The following is a 20,043-nucleotide window of genomic DNA, read 5'->3' on the forward strand; positions in this document are numbered from 1 at the left end:
TCATTTATCTGCTCTCCTTTCTGCTATAAAAGAAAATTAGAGCTTTTGCAATCGCAATGCACACAGTTAATCAGGCATCAATAACCCCAACATCAGCATAAGGAATCTGGAAAATAAAACTGAACGAAGAAAAAAGAATAGCCACTGGCCCGCTCCCAAGCATTGGGAAGGTCACTGGCCGGATTAAAATTTCTCAGGTTTTGGCTGGTGGCAAAGTGCAGTTTATGCCGCAACTGGGTTACTGCTTTTTCTCAGCCTCGCTGTTAACTTGGCCAGCTGAGTGGATGTGTACGAGATAGAAAAGGGCAATTTGGTGCTGACAGCCCTCCAGGGATTTCATCTGAAAGACAAGGCAGGAAGCTGTTGGCATTGGCTCTGCAGCATCATTTTCAGTTGCCTTTATGCTTCCTTTTAAAACCTTTTAAAATATCATCTTTAATTTTAGACTCTTTTAAAATATGTTCTTAAGGGACAGGAAAATTACCAGGCCTAGTATTTGTGAGCCCACTGCTCTTCACAGCACATTCTTCATAGCACACAACACACAGCACAGGGAGTCCAATCCCTTGTTTAGCCAAGGGGCATGGAGAAGGACTCCAGTTCTGCTTCATGGTTACTGGGAGAGATGGAGAGAAGATGCAGCCTTTCCTCACCTAATGTCACCTTGGTATATGGGATTATATCACACATGTAATCAACCAGCCATGATGGGTTATCTAGGGATGAAGAAAAATGTAGTCCATAGCTTTTACAACAGAACAGAATAACAGAGTTGGATGGGACCTTGGAGGTCTTCTAGTTCAACCCCTTGCTTAGGCAAGAAATCCTATACCAGTTGTTAGATCGGGTACACCAGGCTGATTGCTAACAGGCTGGGTAGTACAAGAAGCACCCTAAAATAATGGCACACTTTTTAAAAACAGTTCAATAGGGTAGGTGAGGCTTTGACAGCCGTTTACAACTGGCAGCAGCCACTGTTATCCAATCAGTGGCCAGTATGCAAATTTCCTTGGACAGAACACCTGTGATGGCAAACCTTTTTCTTCTTACTTGCCTAAAATTGGAGTGCACCAGCATGCATGCTGACTGGCACACAACCCCCCACATACATGCTACAATGAGCATGCACACATCCCCACATATGCCCCCCCCCCCTCCGGTTGGGCCATTTCTCACTCTCAGGCTTCCCTAAAACCTCCAGAATGTGAAAAACGGCCCAACGAGCAAACCGGAAGTTCAGAAAAACGGACTTCAGTTTGCCCGTTGAGCCCTTGAGCACTTTGGAGGCTTCAGGGAAGACTCCTGAAGTCTGGGTAAGGCGAAAATGGCCTTCCCCAAGGCCAAAAGTCATCTGGTCAGCAGGCACAGGTGCACTTTGAACTGACATAGAACAATGCCTCATGTGCCCTCAGTTATGGCTCCGCGTGCCACATGTGGCGCACGTTGCCATATGTTTGCCATCACAGCCCTATACCATTTCAGACAAATGGTTGGTCAATCTCTTCTTCAAAACTTCCAGTCATGGAACATTCACAACTTCTAGAGGAAACTTGTTCCACTGATTAATTCTTCTCACTGTCAGAGGTTTCCGTCCATTGCTCCTTGTCCTGCCTTCAGATGCAGAGCTCCTGAGATTTTGGAATACTGCTATCATGAGACCACATTTGGAGAACTGTGTTCAATTCTGGAAACCTCATCAACAAAAGGATATTGACAAAATTGAACGGGCTACAAAGATGGTGGAAAGTCTTAAGCATAAAACTTATCAGGAAAGACTTCATGAACTCAATCTGTATAATCTGGAGGTCAGAAGGGAAAGGGGGGATATGATCAAAACATTTAAATATGTTAAAGGGTTAAATAAGGTTCAGGAGGGAAGTGTTTTTAATAGGAAATTGAACACAAGAACAAGGGGACACAATCTGAAGTTAGTTGGGGGAAAGATTAGAAGTAACATGAGAAAATATTATTTTACTGAAAGAGTAGTAGATCCTTGGAACAAACTTCCAGCAGACGTGGTTGGTAAATCCACAGTAACTGAATTTAAACATGCCTGGGATGGATATATATCCATCCTAAGATAAAATACAAGAAATAGTATAAGGGCAGACTAGATGGACCATGAGGTCTTTTTCTGCTGTCAATTTTCTATGTTTCTATGTCACCCCTAGTCCTTCTTTTCATTTGGGAGGTGCTATTTTAGCAAAGTTTGAACAGATTATCAAGGTAGAACAGGAAACACTTAACTTAGATGTCTGATGCTTTTACATATCTCCCTTTTGCTCTTCTCCGCTCTAGCAAACAGATAATCAAAAAAATACAAATAGTCCTCGACTTATGACCACAACTGGGAGCAAAATTTCCATTGCTAAGCAAGGTGGTGGTGTTGTCAGTCATGCCTAATTTTAGAACCTTTTACGCTACAGTTGTTAGATGGACCACTACAGTCGTTAATTGAATCATGCTATTGATAAATAAATTTGGCTTCCCCCATTGACCCCAGGCTACTACAACAGTTACAAATGCAATCAGCTGGCCAAGCACCCAAATTCTGATCACATGAGTGTGTAGGATGTTGTGGTGGTCATTTGCACAAGGACCAAAGGTAAGCCATTTTTGTAATGGTCACTAATCGGTCACTAAATAAATGGCTGTAAGTCAAGACTACCTGTATTCACTCTACTGTAGATGGCCCAAGATCATAAAACATCGGTGTGTCACTAATGTTCAGAATACAGAGGATGAGCAAACTGTGAGATCATTAAGTCATAATAGAGAATTTATGACAGGAACCCAATGAATATTTATTCAGAAGTAAACTCAGCTATACATAATAAGTTCATTAATGTCCAGGAAAATGTGCATAGTATATTCCATTGTTGATGGCTTGAGAAGAACATAAGGCAAGTGCAGAACATAAATGTTTTGAATGTGGAAGTAGAATAGGGGTCTTCAAACTTGGCAACTTTAAGACTTATGGACTTTAACTCCCAGAATTTCAGCTATGCTGGCTGGAGAATTGTGAGGGGTGAAGTCCACAAGTCTTAAAGTTGCCAAGTTTGAACACCTTTGAAGTAGAAGATAAGGAAACAGTGTGAGGTGTACTATCTTTGAAGGGTGATAGCTTTGCAGTCTTTGGACCAACAGTCCAGCAGCAGACAGCTCAGCAGGTCAATACTGAACTTTTGGTGGTCAAGGACCTTTACTTTCTCAGCCACATCTGGTCTATTATTCACTCAGGTGACTTGGAAGAACCATTAAGATTCATGACAGCCTACTGAGTTTGCAATGGTACACAAAGCAGTAAGGACATCATTATCCATGACAACAATGAAGTGACTCCAGATTGCCCACAGAACATTACCACCTCAACCCAACCATAGCTCCAGGACAAGCATTACAAATGGCAATTGTCTGTTCTGCAACAATAAACCATGGCAGCCACCTTCTCTGTCGTTCCATTCCATTTAGTGCTACTTTCCCAAAGTTTCTGAAAAACAAGTTTTTTTAAGGAACAGTGGGGAACCAGTGGCCATGCAGCTGTTGGTAACGACAGCTCCCGGCTGTTCCTAGACACCATGGTCAAGTAATTTATGTAATTGATATTCTTCATTTCTCCCAAAGCTCAAGGTAATTCATTTACATGAGGGTCTTCTTTCATTTGATCTTATCTCTGAGATATGGTCTGAAAGAGAGAGGGTGACTAGCCCATAGCTGAGGATGGGTCTGAATTTAGGTCTTTAAATACCATACTGGTTCTTAGTGAAGAGACAATCTAGGATTGTAATTCAGTCAATATCTGGATAGCTATATAGTTTTACAGCTGTAAAACATTCCAAGATATGAACTTGATGTTATAAAGTTTTAATTATATTATCTGAGTTTGCTGAGCTTCATTCATTAAAAGTATACAGGGAGAAACATCAACGCCTTTCCTTTAATTTGGACTGAGGTTGAACCACTAAAGTGTAATCATTTTAATTTTTGTTTTTATTGCAATGAGAAGGGAATGGAAGCATTTTCATGGGCAGGCACAAAGACAAAGTTGGAAAGGTAGTCTTTTTCTGAAGCTGGTTGAGAAACAAAACTTCAAATCTCCAAGCTTCATACTTAATTTTAGCCAAAACTCATGATGGTTAGTTAAATTTTCTGTAGCATCTAGAAGGCAGTGATGGCGAACCTTTCTTTCCTTGGGTGCCAAAAGAATGCGCGCACGTGCCCACACCCATAATTAAATGCCTGGACAGGATGAAAACAGCTTCCCCCAGCCCCTGGAGGCAATCTGGAGGCTGGAAAAGGCCTGTTTCCCAATTTCTGGGCCCAGCAGGCTCGTGCTTCCCTGGAGCCAGGGGAAGGTAAAAATACCCTCCCCCATCCTCCCAGAGGCTCTCTGGAAGCCAAAAATGCCCTCCCAGAGCATCTCTGTGAACCAAAAGTCAGCTGGTCAGAATACACATGCACACTGGAGCTGAGCTAGGGCAATAGCTTACATGCCAGCAGACATGGCTCCATGTGCTGCCTGTGGCACCCATGCCATAGGTTTGCCATCACTGGCCTAGAGTTTGAAGGGCATGGGAATATCGATGACATAAAGAAAACTTCAGCAAGTCTCAGCCTAGAACAGAAACATCTCTTCCAAAAGTAAAAAACACTGCTGGCACAAAGAAATGCAGGTAAGAGAATTTTATTGTGATCCTTCACACAGTCAGCCAGCTTGTTTAGACCAAATTTGGCAGTTTTATCCACCTATCAAGTCCTTCCCAAATGGTTGGGATGGGCAGATGATGTTGAGTAGTGTTAAAGACACAGCTGCATGTAAGCTGTTCCAAACAAAGCTGCCTTTTGCAATTGACTGTTGGTGGTTTTGTCACTGACAGTGGAATTCAAGTGGTGCTCCAGATGTTTTGGTATTGCCTATCACTACTGGTAGTGTCTTTGCTTTCTTTTGCCATAGTTGTTATAGTTAGTTTTACCATTTTATCCTCTGTTCACAACAATGTAAAGTCACAAACTTTATTAGTTCTTTGGCTGTTGTTGGGGTAATTATGATTCGACACAAAAATATGTAACCCTTCCTTGGTTCAGAGCTGAAGGGATTGGATACTGTAGCCTAGAGGTTAATTCTCTGCCTTACAGGGCAAAGGTTGCAGGTTCAAGTCCCAGTGAGGGTATGGCTAGCTGATGAGGCCAAAATAAGGCCGAAATAGATCTATCCTAGTCTCCCTTAATTTTCAAATTCAGCAAAAAACAAAACCCCAAAACATGTGACATATATATATATATGTGTGTGTGTGTGTGTGTGTGTGTGTGTGTGTGTGTGTGTGTGTCACATGGTTTTTTTTGCTGAATTTGAAAATTAAGGGAGACTAGGATAGATCAATTTTGGCCTTATTTTGGCCTCATCAGCTACGGTAGGCATACCCACTGAGACTTGAACCTATGTCGCCCCTCTCCGAGAAAGGTTGAACAGCTGCTCTTCACAGGGTGAAATTGGAGTGACCCCTCTTAATGGGTCAGAATATATCCTTGATGAAAAGGGAATTATACAAGATTCTAAATACACTTTCATTTCACAGTATTTGTCACTTCAGGATCCAGGCCCCAAAAGGGATCAAATACTTAACAATCGATAGCCCAATAAGTTGTGCATGTCTGCACACACAACAGCCTGTTATTATTTTACAAGCTGCAGAAATACCATTCTAGGGGTGGCCTTGGGTGTCCGAGACAGGTCAGAGTGAAAAAATATGATCCAGAAAGACATCAATAACAAACAAACTCTTCCATATCTTTCCCACACCCATTAACACCATTGTCTGCGCCTGGATTTATAGGAAAGGTCACTTAATTCAGATTAGTAAACTATTACCTTTCTTTTCAGACAAGCTAAATAGTGGCAAGGAAATAACTGCATTCCATTCATTCCAAGGTATACACTGAAAGCTGGAAATCAAGATTAAAAATCATGGAGCCAGCACAGGTTGGCAATTAAGATTGTAGAGACACTAAGATCCAAATCCACACTTAATCATGAAAACTTAATGGGGTCTCATTCCTCTCTCAGCCCAAACATTCTCAGTTTGTTGTTTGTTTTGTCAAGGGAAGTGGGAGCGGGAGGAAGGAACATTACATATAACACCTTGGACATAAAACAAGCCTTAAACTGAATAAATTAATCCAATTCAATTCTGATTTTATTTTTGGGAAGGTGGCTTGCCCCCCCAAAATCCAGAAAGTTAGTTTGTTTGTTTGTTTGTTTGTTTGTTTGTTTGTTTGTTTATTAAATTTGTATGCCATCCCTCTCCGTAGTTGCAACCTAGAATACATATACTACCTCACTGTCAGTCACTCCATGCCTTCAATCTGCTATTTGGTGCGCTCAATATTGAATAATCAACAGAATACCTAACAAATTTGCTGAAGACTTCTCCAGTATGCTGTTATGTTGAGCATCCCATGTTAAAAAATTTGAATGGAACTCCCAATAAGAGGAGAATATCCCTTCATGGTGACAAACAGAAGATAGAGAGTGTACAAGAATGCATAGCAATAGCACTTAAACTTATATACAGCACTTACAGGACTTCCTGAGCTGTTTACAATGTAAGCATGTTACCCCCAACAATCTGAGCTCCTATTTTTCAAACCTCATAAGGATAGAAGTCTGAGTCAACCTTGAGCCCTATCATGGTCGAACTCCAGACTGAGGGCATAATTGGTCTGCATTACTGCATTCTAACCATTGCATCACCAGAGCTCCAATACATTTCATTACCAGAACAGAATCAATTAAATCAGAGGCAGTTCGGTCTAGTGGTTAAAAATGAGGAGACTGTGAGTTGTAATCCCAGTTTGGGCATGAAAACTGGCTGGGTGACTTTAGGCTCTCAGTCTCTCTTAGCCCAATTAATCTCAGAGGATTGTTTTGGAGAAGAAAGGAGAAACTACTTTAAGTATGTTTGCTTTAATTACTTATAAAATGAATAAAATCAGCAAAGGTAATTCCATGTATTTCTAGCATTAATTACTATATCACAAATTGGAACAAATGAAAACCTTTGTATATTTGGATTCATTTCCAAGCAGGGTTAAGAACCTCCAAATTCTCTGGACAATGTGGCCCAGTCAACAGATTCAATAGCCAGGAAACATATTCAATAACCAGGAAAGGGATTTTTTTATCAATTCTGTGGGTGTGGCTTGGTGGGCGTGACAGGAGATGGATTCTGTAAAATCTCCATTTCCACCCCACTCCAGGGGAAGGTTTATTGCAAAATCCCCATTTCCTCCCAATCACGTGGGAGTCAGGAGACAGAGAATAGATGAGGGCAGAGCCAGCCAGAGGTAGTATTTACCGGTTCTCCAAACTACTCAAAATTTCCACTACCAGTTTTCCAGAAATGGTCAGAACCTGCTGAATCCCATCTCTGCAGCTGAGGACAAAAATATGTTGAAGGCACCATCGCCTTCAAACAGTTCCCCATTTAAAGGAGCAAAGGTATTTACAAGGTGGAAACTGTTTTCCTACAGCAAACAGGATGTGTGAATAACTATTTTAAGTTTAAGTGTAGGTATAAATGAGAGTTACATTTCACACTCTGTACACTATTCGTTTATCTGGGTAACACAGTCCTCTTTTGGCGAGTCCCAGAGTATCAGAAATAAGATGGTTTGAGTGGCAAACGTCTAAACACTGAAGGAAAATCTCCCCATCAATTATTTTAACTGGAACGAAAGTGATCAGATCTAGAAGGCATCTCTAACTGGATTTGCACACCAAAGCAAACATTTTAAAATACTCCCAAGTGAAACAAGGTAAATCTGAGTCTTGCCCCACATAGTGTGCCGTGAGACATGGTCAGATGTTCCGCGAAACTCAGCTTCTGAGACCGGAAGCTGAGCTTCATTCTTCGCGCCTCCTTTTTTGTGCCTTCCTTCTTCAAGGCAGATGAGCTTTGGGGCCCAGCGGGAGGGTGCCGGCAGCAGCAGCACCGGGCAGTAGCTGGGGGATGGCAGCGGTGAGCGGGAGCTCCAGGGCAGAGGCACTGGTAGCGCCCCGCCCAGCTGGAGCTTCCCTGGCAGGGGCGGCAACAACTATCCTTTGGGGTCCAGCAGGAGGGCACCGGCAGCAGGAGTGGGAAGGTGCTAGCAGTAGTGGCACCAGGCAGTAGACGGGGAATGGCGGAGGCAAGCAAGAGCTCCAGGGCGGAGGCACCAGCAGCGTCCTGCCCAGCTGGAGCTTCCCTGGTGGGGGCGGGGGCAAGTGTGCTTTGGAGCCCGGCAGCAGGAGCGGGAGGGCACCGGCAGCAGTGGCACTAGGCAGCAGCCAGGGGATGGTGGCGGCGAGCAAGAGCTCCAGGGCGGAGGCACTGGCAGTGCCCCGCACAGCTGGAGCTTCCCTGGTGGGGGCGGCAACAAATATCCTTTAAAAGAGAGAGATAGCAAGAGAGAAAGAGAGAAAGAAAGGAAGAGAGAGAGGGAGCAAGAGAGGGGGAAGGAGGGAGAAAGAAAGAGAGCAAAAAAGAGAGGAAGGAAAGAATAGAGAAAGAAAGAGGAATGGAGAGACAGAGAAAGAAAGAGGAAGAAAGGAAGAGAAAGAAAGAGGGAGGAAGAGAAAAATAGAGCAAAAGGGAGGGGGAGAGATTTTTTTTGTCCAAACTTTTTTTAGCCCCCCCCCCCCACCCGCTCAATGTTCCACAGGATTTTGAAACTGTGAATAATGTGTCACGGATCAAAAAAGGTTGGGAAACACTGCTTTATACATAGTAGTATAATCATCTCCCCCAACACATCACTCAAAATTACAAAAGTTTCAGTTCAGTCTCCAAATGCAAAATGATTACCCAGCTTTATTTTTTAGACCCGGTATGATATATGCACGACAAACTAATAAACTAATTTATTTATTTAAATTAATAAACTAGTACTACAAAATGGAATACATGGCAGCATTCTAAGGAAAGGCATTTTGTTTACCCCGGAAAAATAACAAGAAATGAGCGATGGGAAACTGTGGGTGACGCATGCTGGTAAAGGTAAGCTAGCAAACACAGAATCAGATTAACTGCAGACCAGCAAAAGTAGTTCAACTGAAATGAAATATGTACCTAGAGTGGCCCGAGAACTCTGCACACCTTGCCTGCTGCTGATCTCTTGAACTAACCTGGCCAAGTCCCTCTGCTCATACTATATACAGTGTTCCCTCGATTTTTGCAGGGGATGCGTTCCGAGACTGCCCGCGAAAGTCGAATTTCCGCAAAGTAGAGATGCGGAAGTAAATACACTATTTTTGGCTATGAACAGTATCACAAGCCTTCCCTTAACACTCTAAACCCCTAAACTGCAATTTCTCATTCCCTTAGCAACCATTTAGATTATTACTCACCATGTTATTTATTAAAGTTTATTTAAAAAATATTTATTAAAGGCGGGCGAAAGTTTGGCGATGACGTATGACGTCATCGGGCGGGAAAAACTGTGGTATGGGGGGGGGGAAACGCAAAGTATTTTTTAATTAATATTTTTGAAAAACCGTGGTATAACCGTTTCGCGAAGTTCGAACCCATGAAAATCGAGGGACCACTGTACTACCATAACAGGATACAGAATTATGTTGAATTTTTTTTCTTCAAGGGCTGGCCAAAACATTTAATTAATGGTCCTCTTCATTCCATACACTGTTCAAACTGCCCATTGCATTCTCATTCCAGATTGGCAACAGGTAAAAGTATTGCCTATCAGATCAGTCACTTGGATTTAGCGAATGCCCAAGAGCACAAAGCTCACTCTTCCAATATTTTGCCACCATTTCTTGCTAGCTATAAAGTGCTCATCTCTGTGCCCAGCGCCAGTTTCTATGCCCAGCTGTTTCTTTGAAAGAAATGTCAAGGTGTTCCAAAACACAGAATTGTAAGAAAACCCATGTTCCTGCACTGTGCACGTCTTACGTGGCCCTAGAGACAATCAAGCAAGATAAAGTGTTATGCTTTGCTTTACAATTTTAAAGAGATATAAAACAGCCTCATGTTATCCTTTCAGATGTGCTACAAGGACAACTGTATACAGTGGTACCTCAAGATACGAGTTTAATTCGTTCCGGACCTGGGCTCTTAAGTCGAGCAGCTCTTATCTCGAACGACTTTTCCCCATAGGAATTAATGTAAATAATTTTAATTGGTTCCAGCCCTCAAAAAACTCACAAAGTTAGTCTAAATTATGCAGAAAGACATGTTTTTAATGAAGAAATGTACATGTACATATAAATGAATAATGAAGTTTCTTTCACTTAACTTGTAAACTTTCTTAAACTTTTAAATTTACATATGTTCAACTTCTCTGCCACCCAATCCTGTAGGACAGAGGTCCCCAACCCTTTTTGCACCAGGGACCGGCTTTAAGCGATCAAGAGAGGAATGGGTGAATGAATGGACGGAGGGTGGGAAGGAAGGAAGGAAAGAGGGAAGGGACAGGAACAGAGGAAGGAAGCAAGGAAACTTATGAAAGGGGAGAGTAAGAGAGGAATGAGTGAAGGGAGGGAGGGAGGGAAGAAGGTGGGAAGGAGAAAGAAAAGAAGAAATAGAGGAAGGGAAGGTAAAAGAGAGAAAGAAAAAGAGCAAGAAAGAAAGCTGCAAGCATCCCCCCCCCCGAGCCCCCCCAGGCCGGCTGCAACCTTTTAAAACATGCGTGCCGCTTCGCAGCTGTCTCCTGAAGCCGAACGCGGAAGTTAGCGTTTGGCTTCAGGAGACAGCTCCTTGGCGCTTGTATCTCGAATTTGGGCTTGTAAGTAGAACAAAAATATCTCTCCCCTCCCAGCTCTTATCTCGAGTTGCTCTTAAGTAGAGCAGCTCTTATGTCGGGGTTCCACTGTATATACTTTGGGGCAACTAAATTTCACAGCTGCCAGGGTGGTATAAGCATTTCACAAAGTAATTAATGATGCTGGACCACTCTGCGCACAGTGTTTTACTACAAAGGAGACTGTTAAGGATAGTGATGCAGTTAAAAATAAATTGAGCTGGATGTGACACCCATAACTGTGTTGTGCAAGAGGACTTGCACAGATTCAATTTCGGAGTCTATACAATACAGAAAACTGTGGGTCCCCTCAAGTGAAAAGCTTCCATTCAGGCAGAAATCAAAACCTTGGACCGACAAGAGCAGTAATATATACATATACATATACATATACATATACATATACATATACATATACATATACATATACATATACATATACATATATACATATATACATATACATATATATATACATATAATATGCATATGCATATACATATACATACAGAGAGAGAGAGATAAAAATACCATAAGTGGTATTACACACCCGTTCAACTTGCACATTTTCAGCAGAATGTTAAAGGTATTTGTTGGCATGGGTGCCAAGATAAAGGAGTGTTTATGCATATGCTCTGGGAATGCCCAGTAGTGCAGAATTTTTGGCGAAAAGTGCAAGAGGATATTAATAGGATATTTAATATAAGATGGATAATTACTAAGGAAATGGCAGTATTAGTTAAAAGTAATGAGATGGGAGAATTCAAAGAAATAAAACAAGTAGCGATAGAAAGCGCTCAGGCAGTAATAGTCTTAGGTTGGAAGGATGTGACAAAATGGACAATGCAAAATTGATACAGTACATGGTGGACCACATTCAATTTGAGATTATGGACAAAAGGATGAATTTGACTAATGAAACTGAATTGCGACAACTGATGGGGCAATGGGACAAGGTAAGACAATATATGGCGAGTAGGATCTGAGACCAAGCTATAAGAAACAAATTGGAATCACTTTATAATATGTAAATAAATATTTCGCTCTTGGGTTTAAATGATTTATAGAAACCTCACCCCTGATTAGTGGTGGGGTACGAATATTTGTCTGGTGGTGGGCACAATCACTGAGCACTTGTTATATGTTGTGTGTGTGCTTTTATATTATAAAAATCAATAAAAATAATAAAAAGAGAGAGAAAGAGAGATGATTTCTGCATTTTGCTCCAAATTTTCTTTTTTTGCTTCAAATTTTCTTTTTGAAAAATACGAGCTGGTTGCCATTGTTGGCAACAATCGAAGAGAAGAAAGGAACACCTGACAAGATAGCCTTTGTGGCCTCTTGGCCTGGCTAACCGCTAGGCAGCAACCAAGCTAAGTCCTCAGCTGCATTCCTTGATTTTCATTCAGGGTTTTTTATTTTTCCTCCCCATCCTCTGTCTCTCCTCAACCCATCCCATTTTTGCTTTTAATGAGACAAAAACCCAAGCCCTGATTTTAAAAGCAAGGTTTGATTTTCCAACTGCAGAAATACAATCCAGACCCCCCCCCCTCCTATGCAAAGACAATGAATGACACAGATGGAGAAGACAAAATAAAACAGCCAGGCCTCTCCGCCTTTTTAGGACCAGCAAAAGAGCCACTACACTTGGACCATGGCTCACATCAGAGCATTTTCACATTTACTTTGCTTTACTGAAGGCAATCCCTCAGGACCTACACCACGAGCAGACAACTTTTCAGCAGATAGAAGCCAAACTCTTCAGATCCATGGAAAAACGGCCAGAAAAATTAAAGCCCCATTTCTTGGTCTTCTATCACTAATATCTGATGGTTTGTTTGGCTATGAATTGTGTCTATCCATCTTAAAGCACAAACAAAACATATGCATTCTTTCATTCAAGGGCAACAATAGGGCAATAGTTGTGAGTTACAATGGTAGCAATAACTCAAAGTAAGCATGCTTTTTAAAAGAAACAAAACAAGACTGGGTAAACATACAGATATCATTCAACTGGCAATTTCTGACCAAAGTCTGGAAGCAGTTGAGCATTTAAAGCACACAGGGAGGTTGAGGGTGTGTGTGTGTGCTTATATTGGGTTCTTGGCATTCTCTGAGTTTGCTTATCTTCTGGACATTCCATCATCAGGCTAGATCAGCATGCTGGGTAGGGGATTCAGGAAGTAGAAGTTCACACATCTTAAAGTTGTCATGGTTGAGAAACAAAAGACTAGGTAACATGATGATATGATTTTATCTTGTCTCGTATTAAAGAATGAACAAGAAGAGGCACAATCTTGAAGAACACCAAGAATTAAACAGATTAACACTGAACTACATATATCTCCACTATAGAAAGTGTTGGTATTTTCTTCTTCATGGACATGCATAAAGATTTGCAATCAAACAAGCAAAGCAATGACAAGAATCTAGACCTCTGTTTGCTGATATAGTGGCCAGGTACTTGAGTGTTGCAATTGGTAACACTCAAGAACGTGAATGGTGATATATCACGATTTAACAGGAAAGCTTTCAGGAACATTGAAAAATCTGAGATATAAGAACAAATTAAGCACGGTAATCAGCAAAGTAACAATTATATATTATACTTCAAGAAAATAATAAAATCAATGGCACTTGTCTCATCAATTAGGGAAAAAATTCACTTCTCATCAGCCAAAATCTTAAAATTTACAGTGCCTGACAATATGAACCCAATATTATTTTCAGTGTACTAAGAGCAGAGATGACAATATAGCAAAGAAGATTAGATGATGTGTTGCGAAGTAACTCTTCTTTATTAAGCAGTGTTAAAATCTACTGTGGAAGAAACCTGAAAAATAAACATTTGTATCTAGTCCTTCCCCCACACACCCCAAACACATTTGCTTTATGCTGAACATAATCTAAGCCATGTTGTGTGAACTTTCTAGGTTCACACAACATGCCCAACCATTCACTATGACTTATGAACCACAAGAACTCATTTCACCGCAGCAAACAAATTACAAAAATATATGGCACAGATTGGGAAAGACTGCTAGTCAACTAACAATGGCTCTGCAATGTCTTAGGCAAATATCCTTCCAAGGAAGATTAGAAATCCCTTGAAAATATATGAAACTAGAATCAAGACTCAGTATATAAATGTGACCTAAAAGATAGCTATATATATCTTCCCCCAAATAACTGGATATCACGCTATTATTATTTTAATAATAAGCCCCCAAATTAATGATATTAAACATTGAAGATAATGTGCATACAAATATACAAACAAGAAACAAGAATCCATTGGGGCATGGTAAAATGGATATTTTGTCTTGCATCCCTAAAACCCTTACTTACCACATCGCATATAAAATACAGTACCCAGAAATCCAACTGTGAAAGACAAGGGCTACAGTCTGGCTATTATTTTATGAAATCTACCATACGTACAGCACACATTTATTTTCCTAAATAGGCAACTTAAAGAATGGCATCAAGAAAACAAAAGATCCAGAATGGGAGGCAATGGACTGCCAATCTAGCATTCCTTCCCAAATCTCTGTTATGTGATCACGTATTATTTTGGATCCAAACTTTCTTCCCACCCACACAGACTTAACATTGTCTCAGGCTGCTAGCACTGTAATTTACTAATATAAAGCAAGTTGAACTATGCAAACAAAGTCTGAACTAAAAGATTTTTTTTTTTAGTAAAATAAATGCCTCTTCTCTTTATAGCCTACTTTAATTATCTCTGCCACCACATGCAAAGAGGGTTGGAGAGGTGGTTGGTTTGTTTGGTCTGCTGATTTTGTTTGACTTCCTCACTCTGTATAATTTGGTCACTGGTATCTCGAAAGGGAGATACTGAGTCATTCATTTTACCCTCTGACTACATACAAAAGACATTGAGATTGTTCAGGAAGCCAATCAGATGGTTATACTGAGAGAAATGGTTTTCAAACAATCTTTGAGGCAGTCAATAGCTTTTGCTCAACTCATACCCTCTTTTCTCTCCCCCCCCCTCCTTTGTAAATCCAGAGGCATAATTTCTATCCTACTAAAGATGCAATAATCAACTGTTTCCTAATAAATCTTACAGATTCCATCTCAAATGGAAGGAAAAGTGCTTCCTAAAAGGCATCTTAAATCTAAACTTTTCTTCCACAAACATCCCTAAAAGGAGACACTGAAGATGCTATCCTGCAAACTGCAGATACAAGAGAGTGGAAAAGGGATTTGGTTTTGCATTTTTCCCTTATCCTTAATTAGATTTATTCTCCTACCACTAATCACATGCAAATTCTGTTTTTATCCTCCTTATCTTATATCATTACTGTCAGAGCCAGTGAATGAAGACATCCAAGCCCAGTCCCAAACAAGTCTCCTCTAGAACAAGCTCTGAGTCCAATGGGACTGATTCTCAAGAATGTATGTACAAAACTACAGGCTGAATCAATATTTATAAACACACTGCCAAGATTATCAAAACATTAAGTGGCTAAAAGGGGATGACTAGTGCATACAAGCATGGGAGGGAGGGAGGATTTTTCAAATAATCTTAATTACTTGGATTCATCTTGCATCTGAATATTCAAAACCTCTCCAAATGTGCTAGAGACTCACATTCGCCATAAACAGGGATGCTAGATTCACATACACTATTATACATATACATACCCAGAGACACAATCAATGACTCTAGGAAAGCTAGTCTTTTTAAAAAAAAAAAAATGCAAGCAAGCTGCTAATTTTGCTACACATGATATTAATGGGCTTTTTATTTTATTTTTTTAAAGAATTAAATGCTCTTTGGATACAGCCTAGAGGTTCAGGGTAGTTTAAACTTCATAACCACCCAGTTCTTGTTTATTGTGAAGCCTTATACATATGCATTATGAACAACACCTACACGCCTACACACACAGTTTCCCTCATTCACTGAATAGAGCTCGGATTTCTCATCTGTGCAAGAAAGCTTACTTACTCTGGGGTGGCAACACATCAGAGCCTTCGCTAATAGCTGCACCGCAAGCAACAAGGATTCATGAATGAGCAACGTCTTATGGAGCTATGTGTATAGGTGTGCGTTTTTTCCGGGCGTTATTTATGCAAAGGCTCCAGAAGGCTGCTACATTTCTTGTGGCACAAATCTGTGCATGATGGGTGTGCATGTTTGTGCGTGTAACTAGTTGGGGCATGAAAAGGGCTAGCACTACTGCCCTCAGCAAACTCCTTGGTGTAGTCAAGGAAGCCCCCCCCCAAGTTGCCAAGGGAGGCACAGCGAAGGCCACGGACTGCTGTTGGCCAGAGACTATGGCTCCTGCCCGTTGTTAAGGAAGCTGACCAACAGAAAAGTAAAAGCAGTGGAAAGCAAGGGGGGGAAGCAGTTTTGCCCATTGGGAGAAGAGCAAGTGGGACATCATTCCTGTGTCCCACACATCACCATGGTGGGAGCCCCTATTTCCAACTTCAGTCCTAGGGAAGGAAAGCTGTAAAAGACCTTGCTTTTCTGCCAGGTTGGGGCCATTGAAGGGGGGGTGTACTAGCGAGGTCAGCCCATGAATGTATGGATGGCTGCAATTATTTTAAATTAGTTTTTGTATTGATCTATTTTTATTTTTTTGTTCTGAGCCGCCCTGAGACCCTAGGGAGGTGGGTGGCATAGAAATAAAATAAAATGAAATAAAATAAAATAAAGTGGGGGGAGGGCTTCCATCAAGAAGAGGGGTCATCTAGGGCTTTCCGTGCTCCCTTTCTCTCCCGATGAAGTTCCTAAACTCCGGGGACATAACGGAGTGAACTAGGGACGGGAGGCGAGGCAGGATAGAGTCAAGGAAAGGAGAAAAGTCCCCAAATTGGACGGGGAGGGAAGGAGGGGACCGGGCAAACGGAGGTCTTTTGAAGACTGCAGTGAATTGCGGACGCTGCTCTCTTTTTTTTTTCCGGGATGCCTTCCCATCCGGCACGATTTCGCCGGGTGTCCTCTTCGCCTGCACCCTCTCTCCCTTTTCTTCCCTCCCGCCCACCGGCACCCACCCCTACACAAAGCTAAACTTTTCACCTCTCCCGAGACGGACACGACACGACCATCTTCGGCGGGTTCGTTCCGCCGACGAGAAAGGCGGCTGGAGGAGGAGGGGGGAGGGAAGTTGAGTCACTTTCGCACTGCGAAGTGACTCCAGACCTCGCCTCCTCCGTCCGTCCGTCCCCCCTCCCGCCAGCTCTCGATCAGTCTACGCAAACCGCCAGTCTTTCCCCAAAGCCAAGCTTCTCTCTCTCTCCCTCCCTCTTTTGAAAAAAGCCTCCGGGCTTAAAGAGCAGGGCGCCATCCGGCTTGCAGAGAGAAAGCTCCTCAGAAAAGCCGCCGGTCCTCTTTTTTTTCCCTTTCTCCCCCCCTCCCCCCCCTCAACAACTTCAAACCGCCGCAGCAAATTCCGCCGGAAAAAAACCAATAATAATAATTTACAAGCGCGCGGCCAATGCAGAAACGAAGCGGAGCGGTATGGGGGCAAAACGCGAGCGCCACGCTGCTCTATCCCCCCTCACGGCCATGCACGCTCCTCGCTATCTCTCTTCGTCCTACCTCAGGCTCTGCTGCAGTTCCTCCCTCACACACACACCGCACAGACATACACACACACCTTCGGCGAGCTCCTTACCTCCCTTTTCTCCCTCTCCCGAGGTTACCAGGGAGGAGTTTTCTCGCCTCACGCTACCCGCGTTTTCGGCCCGAAGCCGACCAAAAACCGCGAAGGCTTCAGCAGTCCTTTTCACGAGGAAGGGGGGAAAAGAGGCTTCGCCCGCAACGTCCGCGCAGCGCTCAGTTGTGACAACCCCCCACGCGGCATTCCGTTCCAGGCTTTTCCATTTCGCGTCTTTCCCTCACGCCGCTCGCCGCCGCCGCGGAACTACTATGCTACACACGCCCTTTTTGTCCATTCCAAAGACTGCCCGGTTTCCTCTTCGGGTACTTTTTTTAATGGCCAACGCTCCACACGTCTCATTGTCAACTCTTGCCCGCACCGAGTCAGCCAGTCTGCCCGCCCGGCTGCCACGGTTTTTTTTTCAGACAAGCAACCGGGAGGCAGTTTTTTCCCTCTCCCGAAGCCCGATTATTTTTTCCACACAAACACACATAAGCACTCGCGCGAATCTTTTTCAATCAGGCAAAACGCCCCTTGTCTCCCTCCTCGGCACCCATCCCGTTCCCTTCCATTTGGTGTGTGTATGTGTGTGTGTCACGCGCTCCCCTTAATTTACGACCTTCCCCAACACACACACACGCATCGAAAACACACACAGGCACCCACCCACCCCCAAATAGCAGCAGTGTAAAAGCGGCGGCGATCGCCACCCTCTCAGCCAAAAGAAATCTCGCAAACTCCGTTTAGGCGGAGAGCCGTAAACAAATAAATAAATAAACCCACGGGAAGCGGTCCCCTCGCCGCGTGCCGGGGCTGCAGAGCTCTCCCGGGCACAAGCCGCGCAGGCTTCCCTGCTCTCCCCGCTACCACCACCACGCCAGCCCTCGAGCGAAGAAAGCCCCGCAATCCCCGTTTGCTGCGTGTGCCTCGCTCTCTCTCACACACACACACCGTAACCCCTGCTGGCTTCAACGAGTCGCCTCCTCGTACGGGGCGCAACTATTATTAGGGAGCCGAGCTGGGGGAGAGGGGGGGAAAACACATTGCGATGCGCTTCCCGCACCACCGCCCCGCGCTACACAAAACTGTACGCACGCAGACACTCTCTCACACACACATACACATACCTCGCCAAATATTTTTTTTAAAGAAACCAGCAAAAGGGGAAAGTTCGAGGGGAGGCGGGCAGGGGTGACTTACAGTTTGCATCGGCGCTCGGTTCGAACGAGCCAGCGGCCACCCTCCTCATCGTCGTCGTTACATTCCACGCCGTGCAGCCCCCCGCTGCAACTCGGGGGCTCGGAGCCTCCTTGGCCGCGTCGTTGCTGCTGCCGCCGCCGCCGCTGCCCAGCATGAAGGGGATGGTTAGGGAATGGAATGCAGCGCGGGGTTCCTATGGAACTCCAGCCTCGCTCTGACTTCCCGGGGAGGCAGACTGAGACACACATTCAAAGGGGCTGCTCAGCCTAGCCGGCTGCTTTTTTCGCCAACCGCCTCTAGGGGGCGTTCAGATCTGCCCGTATCCGCGCACGAGAGGAGGAGAGAAGAGAATGAAGCACGGGAGAAGGGGAGGCCCCAGATGCCGCGAGAGGCTGGCGCCTTCTTAAAAGGGCGACGCCACCGAGCCTGTCTCTTAAAAGGGCCATGCTCGCCTAGGTTAAAAAAAAAAGAAGAAGAACCGGAGAAGGGAGGGCCGGCCGGGCGGAGAGAGGGAAGGGAAGGGTGGAGAATTCCAAACAAGATCGCAACGTGGGACTTTTCTTCCTTAGGAAGGAATGTAGGACTTTCGCTCCTTAGGAAGAAGAAGAAGTGGGACAGAGGGGGCGAACCAAAATCCCATGGAAAGAAAGAAACCCCCCTGAATTCCATGCATAGGACTTTGAAGCAAGGCTAGTCAAGAAAAGCAGCCAAAGAAAAGACGATTGCAATTATTTGGGATGTTTGTTTGTTTGCATAAACCTGAGAACTGAATGCAAAAACCTCCCCAAAAGCTCCCCCCCCGCTCAATACGGAACTGATTTTTAAAAATGGGCTCTTTGCTGTGTTTTATTCCACATTAATAAGATGCTCGGAGTGATGTATTCCCTTGAAAAGACGCTTGGAGCAGGAATTACATGTATTTAATTTTATTTATTTATTTCTGAGATTTATTAGCGGGTTGCTGTCTTAATAGCTCTCCGTGTGGCATACAATAGAAACAAAAATAAAATCCGGAATCCGTATAAATCAAATGGAAAAACAGGCTAAGAAAACAATCTGTTAAAAGCAGCAATTAGTTATCATAAGCGAGCAGGATAATTCTGTGCATGTTTACTGAGGAGAAAATTATATTAGGTCCAATGGCAATTATTCTGTGTGCACAGAATTGCAGTTAGTTTCGTTTTGCAGAGCAATTATGTTGCAGAGCCGCTGGTTTTGTTAAAAACCAAACAAACTTTCACTATGGGTGCAACTCTTCTTTCAAAACCCTCCAACGTAAGGCAGGGAAACCTGCATTCCAGCTGCCTTCAGCAGTCGTTCTTTATAATATGGTACACCTGGGGCTTCTCCCTTTACCCTTGCCCCCCCCCCCAAAAAAAATCATTAAACCACCTCCCATTGATTTATAAAG

General features: G+C 43.3%; 1 protein-coding gene across 8 annotated transcripts in view; it reads right to left on the reverse strand.

Annotated features, from left to right (window-relative positions):
- PLXNA1 (plexin A1) overlaps positions 1-18,957 on the reverse strand; it is a 471,845-nt gene extending 452,888 nt beyond the window's left edge. For 6 of the 8 annotated variants that reach the window (XM_070738367.1, XM_070738366.1, XM_070738363.1 and 3 more), the window contains exon 1: positions 18,633-18,957. The gene's annotated coding sequence lies outside the window, so the exon portion shown is untranslated. Of the gene's footprint in view, positions 1-16,849; positions 16,895-17,447; positions 17,524-18,632 lie in introns of those variants that run through there. The other 2 variants (XM_070738364.1, XM_070738365.1) reach the window with 2 other exon arrangements.
- Between the last annotated feature and the right edge of the window lie 1,086 nt (positions 18,958-20,043).

The sequence above is a fragment of the Erythrolamprus reginae genome, chromosome 2, assembly GCF_031021105.1.
Source record: "Erythrolamprus reginae isolate rEryReg1 chromosome 2, rEryReg1.hap1, whole genome shotgun sequence".
Lineage (NCBI taxonomy): Eukaryota > Metazoa > Chordata > Lepidosauria > Squamata > Dipsadidae > Erythrolamprus > Erythrolamprus reginae.